General features: G+C 48.8%; 1 protein-coding gene across 10 annotated transcripts in view; it reads right to left on the bottom strand.

The window, feature by feature from the left end:
* Positions 1 to 5,642: 5,642 nt before the first annotated feature.
* Positions 5,643 to 8,499, bottom strand: part of LOC125952497 (uncharacterized) — a 135,532-nt gene continuing 132,675 nt past the window's right edge. For all 10 annotated transcript variants that reach the window (XM_049681983.1, XM_049681987.1, XM_049681984.1 and 7 more), the window contains one exon: positions 5,643 to 8,499. This exon is cut by the window's right edge and continues 1,919 nt beyond it. The gene's annotated coding sequence lies outside the window, so the exon portion shown is untranslated.

An 8,499-nucleotide genomic window follows, 5' to 3' on the forward strand; every position in this document is an offset into this window, starting at 1 on the left:
CTTCGGGAGTTCAAGGTATGTGTGTGTGTGTGTGTGTGTGATATTTGCCGAAGCAAACCAAGCCCCTCGAGTGCTCTCGATCGGACCGGACAGCTCCAAGCTTCCTCGAATTTCCTCGAACGAATCCAACACAGAAACACACACACACACTTGCGCAGAAGCTGGGGAGAAACTTTATGCGCTCCAAGAGTTCGTGGACAACCAATTCTGATCCCGACGTCAGTCAGGGTTGGGGCTGCTGGAAGTGGCTGCCGCTGTTTACTGTGCGACTCGGAATTCCGCGCCAACCACCGAACTGGGTAAACAAATACCCAACAGTTCCACCGGTGAAAGACAGAGTTCAGGTTCCCCAGCAGGTCTTCTCTCCAGCTCTTGCCGATGGTCCACAGAATACGACGCGAACGTCCACCCCGATGGTTATCATCATCTTCTACCTCCTGCTGCTCCTCTAGATGATGGTGTTGATGATGCGGATGTGGATGCCCGGTTTTGTTTGCATTGCTTGCCCCCGTGCCATGTGGTGTATGCCAGATTAGAGGTATCCTGTCGAATCGACCAGACCACCTGGAATACTGATGGTCCTCTCTGGCGCTGGTCTAGCGTCTGGTCTGGTCTGTTTCCGTTCACTCGCTATCCTCGAGACCGGAAACCGAGGGTGCGCTCATAAGGTTCCGTGTTTTGTTGACAGTTCTCCCTCCCCCCCCCCCCTTCCAACCAACATGTGTGTGTGTGTGTGTGAGTGACGGCGAGGCATTCCAGGAATGGGGATCATGCTTTTATCAGCTTTGACCTGCTCATCGTGGACGACACGTTGTTTCCCGGAACGACAGCTTACGCGGCGCGAGGGAATTTTGTTTGTTCAGAGTGTGGTCACGACGAGAAGGGCGCCGCGGAGAGATGCTTGCTGTAAATGCCTTCCGGGTTCCGGGTTTATCTCATTGAGATTAAATCTTTGTCGTTGCACAGCAGCCAGCGGGGAGTCTTCCACGAAAAATGTCGAACTGACAGACAATTGGGCCGGGGAAGTCGGGCGGTGGCGTCGTGGCGTAGGGACACGAGACGAGCGATAAGCTGCGGGTGATGGAGTGTGATAAAGCTACTCTTAGCCGTTCCACCACCTGTTAATTATGGCTGATAAATATGCCTCGGGTGAACAGGTGAGTGGAAGGGAATCCTTTAAATGTCAAATGTGAGCATTATGACACGATTCTTTTCATATGAATTTGAAGCAATTAGACGGATTCCGTAGCCCTCGAGCATAATTCAAATTAGCCGGTGACATACAGCAGGATGTCAATCAAGCGAGTTGTTGACAACTTAAAAAGGATGTTAAACAGCAGAAGCTAAGTAGCCATCGCTTAGTGGCGTCGCTTGCTGCGGAATTATCAACGTGAATCGACCAGAACGCGGATAAATGACGTCAGGATAACTCCGACGCTCCGACTCTCGTAAGCATCGAGCCCTCTTCCTTCTCCCTCCCCCTTGTTAATGCGATTCCAGACGACCAACTAGGCGCCAGCCAGACAGCCGCTTGCCGACGTGACGCTTCAATTATGCGGGTAATGATTCCTATCGCATTACGGCAATTGTTCCCGGATCGTTTCCATTGACCAGAAGACGATGGGGAAGGTTGAGACAGACGCGCAAAAGCACAGAAATCCAATCTCGGGGCCATCTCGGTACACGCTGTGCGGTATTGTGCACACTGGCGGAACTGCAACAACAACAACACCAACAACAACAACGGCAGCAAACGAGAAGAGCGTACAGGGAGGTTCCGATCAAGCTGGCGCGATTGCTTCCGACACTTTGCTGTTCACGGGTTTGGCAGTGATAAGCATCAAATTTCCTGCCAATACTCCGGGATACTATCTGCGCTGCGGTGCGAGCAGGGCTGGAGGACATCACCGAGCAGCTGGAAAGCATTTTCCGTTGTCTCCCGCTAACGGTGTAATGGAGAGAGAGAAAATGGGAGAGAAGGATAGTAAGTCCGGACCAGGTCGGTTGACGTAATGGGTTGGGGGCTTAAGGATAGAGCGCTTGAAACTCTAGCATGTATCCTTGCCGGCGCACATGCCGTGAACTGGCTAAGAGCCAACCGGAGCTGGCGTAGTATAAAGTAATTCCGGCGATGAAGCTGAAATGTTCTAACAACAATCCTTGGCCAATCCCACACCACAACACCCACCCGTTGGTCCGTTGTCTTTTTAACGCATCATAAAAAAAGAAAACGGAAAGCTCGGCTTACAGTACGTCGCCAAGTCAAGGGAGAGGGGGAGGGGGTCGGCGAGTGGAGCATTAGCGTGAAATGCGCCACTTCCACCGTAAGTGGTAATTCCGGGTACTTTCGCTAGCGGGCGTATAATGGTACCGCGGCACTTGGGACCGCGGCGAAGATCCTTGAAGTCGAAATTACTTGGCGGCACGCGCGAACATCCGGTTCCCGGTATTAACCTTCACGCGACCGTTTGAGCTGTGCAGTAGTGTGCACGTGCGCCTTCTGTCGCACGAATGTCTATTTTTAACAACTAGCCAGCAGCCATCTCTCCCCCTCCCCCCCAAAAACGGTCCAAACCTTTTCGACACTTCCTAAGCTCTGTCGCAAATGTGTCACTTTAAGGACAGTGGGAAGCGTAGTGGGGACACTTAACGGCATTAGTCATCCAGTGGCAAGCACTAGGCCTGTCATTTCGAAGCTTCCTTCGCAAATCCCATTTATAGCAAATGGTTCCATCGTTCGATCGATCGAACGCTACGAGAAGGAGACGTCGTCTCTCACCTTTCTCTTCTGTTCGAGGTTCACCACAGGTTGTGGGTGTCACCACCAGGCACAGGCCTCCGAAACATGTGCCGGTGGTACCGGTAAAACTTTCTACCCAGCCTAATTGCCGACGAATATGTTGCATGTGATTTATGCTGCGATGCCATCATTAACCCGAAACCTCCTAACGGTTGCTAACGACCAGGTGTGTATGTGTGTGTGTATCGCGTGCTATCCGCACGAAAAGTGGGGGAAAGGAGCAGGTTCTGGTCTCTTCAACTCTGAAGAATAGGAAGAAGATCAAAAATGTAAAAACCATCCAATTCGCTATCCGTGGGTCATGAATTACTCGAAACACCTGGGGCCATGGGGCCGGCATCGTAGGTAAGACACGAAGTTGGCCTTGCTTCTCGTCGTCCTCGGGAATCATCGATTAAATTTCCAGCCAGCTCCGTAGTAGGCATCGTAGTCTAGGTCGGTAAATTGCTCAGTTACCGTCACAACCGTTCCAACGAATCACAGCAGCCTGGGGATAGTTCGGTAGAACGCCGGTCAGAAACGGTCGTTGCCACGGGTCGCAGGGTGAAAGAACGAGGTGTATCGAGGGCTGGATCGTTAGTGAAGACCAACCACCAGCCGGTCAGCTCTTCCGGCGTTGCTCAGCATTTTGCTCAGTTTCGTGCAAAGCAAAGAGCCACATCGCAACATCCACTGGAAGACCAGGTGCTGCTCATAGTCAGCATCACCGACCGAGGAGCTGACGGGCCCGGGTGCGAGTCTCGTTCCTTTTGCTGCTGTAAAGTCATTAATATAAATGGATTCAGAATCAGCTTCAAGAGCGGCAACCGCTAAAGTGCTGCTGCTGCACCCGAAAGGATCCGTGGGCACCGCCATTTTGTCTCCCGGGTTTTTTTTCCTACTCTAAAAGAGCCTCTCGGAAGTTCCTGGTACAGCTCGGTACAACCACGAAAAGACATGGCAGGCATGTGGTATCACGAAGCGAACGGAAAAAGCCAGCCAAAACAGGGAAAAGCATAGCACCTAACACGTTTGTGGTCATGTCGGATAATGTGTGTGTGTGTGTGTGTGTCTGTCGTCACCTTCGCTCAGTCAGCGGTCAGTCAAGGCAACGATGATGATGGCGTAACGAAATGAATTCAAGGAAAGAACCGTAGATCTGTAGCGAAAAGGCAACAAATTCTATCCAGATCTCGTCGTAAGGTGAACCATATAACCACACTGAGCCACTGAGCCAGCGCTCAGGTTACTAAGGAGCAGTCTGGCGCTAGTGTTGAACCCATGGTAACGGCTCTAAATTCGCTTCGAGCTATTCGCTGCTGCCGACCGGCGGCCGGCCGGTGGAAGCAACCGGTGCTCTACCATTACGAGCATCAAATGTCTTCTTTCGCAACACTTGGTTGGTGTGTGCGGGGCCGCGCGTAGGTTTCGTAGACCCTAGACCAACCATTCGTCCGCCTGCCAGAGAGATCAAAGTGAAAATGTAGGCCCCTCCAGCATCACCTGGGCCGGTGTGAGGTTTTTCAAGCGAAAGGAATATGTTTCCTTCTTTGTTCGTCGACCGGCTTCCTCGATGGCAGGCTTGCTATGGGAATAATAGTTTCAAAAGTGTACCCTCTTGACTTAAGGTCATAGGCCAGGGCGAGGTTGTGGTCTAGGGCATGGGAGGAAACGTGGAAATGAATTAATTGAAAAATGTGTAACATTATTCCGCATCCTTTCTTGAATTTGCCGTGCGATTACTGAGAAAGAAGACTTCAGCCGTCGTCCACTTCACTGCTATTCATTACTTAATGAGCAAAACTACGTATCCAGGGTTTAAAGCACCAGGTTTATCGTGGGTTAAGTTACCATGACGATGTTTCGGTGACTACTCGGTTCGGGATTTTTTTTAATTGGAAGTAATCCTGCCATCAGCTGTATGCGGTATGCTGTCATAGTGAATAGAGCTCGGATGAGCAAATTGATGCTAGTAGCATTCGAACGGAGTATAAATCCCTTTGGTGCACGCTGTGCACACGATGAGGACCATTTTAAGCACTAAAACGGAATGCTTCTAATTGAATATTGCTCACTACAAGTTCCCAGTAGCTTTCGTTTTCGCGCTTCTGCATGTTAATTGAATTAATAAACAAAACAAGAACAAAATAAAATAAAATTCAATAAATAGAACAAAAATACGGTGAACCCCTTCAATGCCGTGTTTTACCATGTTTGTGCACACCGTAGCTGTTTCACCATACAGCCCCGTTCCGATTGCGAAAAAGGAATTCCGGAAACTTCTACCAACCTTGCCCCACTACTCGCAACACAATGTGTTCTCCCGATTTTGATCCCGGATTGCCACAACCGAACCGTCCACCCGTGACCTTGTTTTAATTTCCATCTACGCTCGATTCGCGCGTACCATAACCATATCCATATTTTCAGCGAAAGCGAACACAATAATAATCCATGGCGATCGGGGGCGACACGATGAAACTGTTTCGCAACTGGCACAGCACACACAAACGCGCTCGTCTGTCCCAGAGGAAAATTGGATTAAAGCGATAAAGGGTGATGGCAGTGTATGGGATGAATTATTATCGGAAAGCAGCAAGAGGCAGCCACCCTGGTGGAAACAATAACACGAACCCGATCCTTCCCTTGGAACGACAGTTTTGGAGTAAAAAAAAAAACGAACAACGAGCTGGACAGCGAATAATAAAATTAAAAACATAACGGGACCTGCCAAGAGTGGAGCAACGGAACAGAAGCAGATTACGAAACCGAGTAAACCGTATAGCCCAAGAGTACCCAGCAAAATACCAGAACACAAAACACAAATGAAAAAATAAAAACATATCGAAAACTAGTATTAAATTATTGTCCACAGCGCACGCACGCACGTTTATTGATGAAAGTTTTTATAAAAAATATAAAAAAGAAACCTATTTCCAGCCATACTGGCTGCCACATAGACACACCTGAAGGTGGAACTTTAATGATAGCTTACGGATAGGCAGAATCGCACGAGACAATTACGGGGTTTGCCCCGTTTATCGGTAGCATCCATCGCCTTGCCACACCGGAATCGCGTGCTTGAATCGATCGTGGGGTTCGTTATCGAGAACTACAAACTAACCGCTGTACTGATCTAACACTACAACAAAGGAGAGCGAGGAGGGTAGTGGGTGCTTGTTTGATTAAGGGAAGGTTCATTAAATAGCAAATAAACTTATCAGTACCGCACGATATCTACAACATAAAAATAGAAAATAAACAAAAGATGGTGATCCTAGGAACGAGCCTCAATTCAACTGCATCGAATGATGATGTGGCACAAACCGAACACACCAACCATCGGCCAACTGTGTGTCCTGCAGCGTGAATAAGGAGAGCACACTGGCCCGGCTGGGTTGCTCGGTGCCTATGATCATAAATAAGCGAATAAGGATCGTCATCGCAGTAGCCCCACCGCCATACATTGAAGAAACATTTTTTGCCGGTCACAGTAGGCATCACCACGCAGAGCGTTTTGCGGTGGGGTTTTGTGAAGGAATTTTCTTTTCATCAAAAGTAGTGAGTCAGTGAGTGAACCAACCAGCGATAATAAACTCTGAGCCATAATGTTCTACCCCGAACAATGTCTAATTTTCTAAACTGCTTCATATCACGTTCCCCCTTTTCACGCACAGTGTTAGAGGACTTCGATACGCGTGGATGACGGATACACGCGCCTTACGGGGAATATTATTTCGCTTTTCCTTTCAATTAACCTTTCGCTAATTTCAACTGAAAGTAGAACACACGCTTCTGCCTCTAATGGTACTTTTCACTGCTCGCTATTAATCCTTCAGTCAATTGGCACTGTTATTTAGCCTACAACGATCGCGCACACGGGAACAATAGATTCAAGATGACGCAGCCGGGGTGGTAAAACGATGAAGCAAAACGCCAAAGCGGCGGAAAAGGGAATGCAGCAGCACAGAGCACAGCATACTAAGCATGCTACTCCTATCTGGCAATGACAGGACCCCTGCGATACGATGATCGCAGCAAACTATGCTTCTGCTCGAAAAGGAATGCCGGGAAAGGAAGCATGCAGCAAGATTTATTTAAAACATTATCAACAGCTCGCCATGGCATCCAACGACCCTCAGTGCTCGCAAAAAAGAAGAAGTAGAAAAAATGGCCAGAGCCAAGCGCAGTAATCACGTAATTAAAAACAAAAGCAAATTGCATAGCGGCACACCGGGGGCGCACGATGTTTGCTGCTAGCCAAGCAGCAGGCCAGCATATCACACCAACGGGGCTGCCACATTTCCAAATCAAAAGTGTTGCACATTCCTCGCATTTCGCCACCACCAGCCAACAACGAGCGAGCGACACAGACCGGTCTCGCTTCGAGAGGAAAACAAACAACACTCCACACCGGTGTGCGCCCAACCGTCCCGATCTCCCGAAGGTCTCGACCCTAGGGAGAACCGAACCAGCGAACCGAAAATTGAATCGTTCTGTCGACGTTTTATTAGGGATTTTCATCTTCTCCTTCAAATAGTGCTGCGCTGCAAATAGCGGTATGCGAGGGCGCATCCTTTACTGTCCTTCTCCCCTCTTCAACCCACAAGGCCGAGAGTCCTGTCGCCCCGGCTCTGGCAGCAATGTGCAGCTCGCAGCCGGGTATATCGTAGCAAACGTTGCTTCAAGGATTTGTGTGCAGAGCAAAGGCTACCGCACGCCCCTCATTTCCAAAAAAATCCTCAGGTCATTTATAATAATTATCCGGCAACACGTGACCGCTGGTTGTCGAGTAGGAGTAGCAACGGCAGCAGCAGCTCGTTCGCTGTCTCGACCACGCGCCACCATCATCATGGTGGCACCGTTTCAATTTGAAAAAAAGATTTAAAACGAAAAATGGAGACTCCCAGTCCCAGTGGAAAATGGTTGGTGATGACCAAGGGGAAAAAACATGCTGATGGTGAAAATAATCCCCTAGAATTACAAATAATAGGGGGTGGGACTGCGTTTTTATCATTCCTTCACACGACATCGTCCAACGTTCAAAAAGGGTTTTTTTTTGTTAGTTAGCTCCAGTAAAATATACCAGGAGCCAATCCTATTAGCAAAGGACACACACACACGTGATTCCTCGTTGTCATCGTTTCAACCCACGGCATGCTTCGATCTTGGCACTCTCGGTTCGCCTGTTTTTGCTCAACCTTTACCTGTTCCCTTGGCAAAGCGAAACGCGAAACCTTAGCAACCCCACCGCACGACCGACGAACCGTTCTGTCTCTCATCGCCATGAAATCCTTTATACTGCTGCTGCTGCTGCTGCTTCGATCACGCGACATAAACAAACTTAACACCAAACCATCCCTAGCAACCATCGTACTACTACCGCGCTTCGCCATATTCCGTGTGACCTCAGCTAACTTTACATTCATTCCGGGAGGTAAGGAAAGGGCGGGTTTTATATTATAAACTATTTAATGTTTAAAAATTAGTACCATAATCGCACTAACACACTAGCAGCTAACCGTAATGATAGTAATCATAAGAGCTAAAAAATATAGTTCAATTATTACGAAGAAAAAGGCTTCGGCAGCGCAACACACGCCGCCTCTGCTGCGTTGCGTGCTACTCATCGTCGCCGTGGCGTCGACCTTCGTGATTCCTTCCTCCTCCATAACACTTACCAACCATCATCATCATCATCATCATCATCATTATCGACC

This window comes from Anopheles darlingi, chromosome 2 (genome assembly GCF_943734745.1).
Source record: "Anopheles darlingi chromosome 2, idAnoDarlMG_H_01, whole genome shotgun sequence".
NCBI classification, from domain to species: Eukaryota; Metazoa; Arthropoda; class Insecta; order Diptera; family Culicidae; genus Anopheles; species Anopheles darlingi.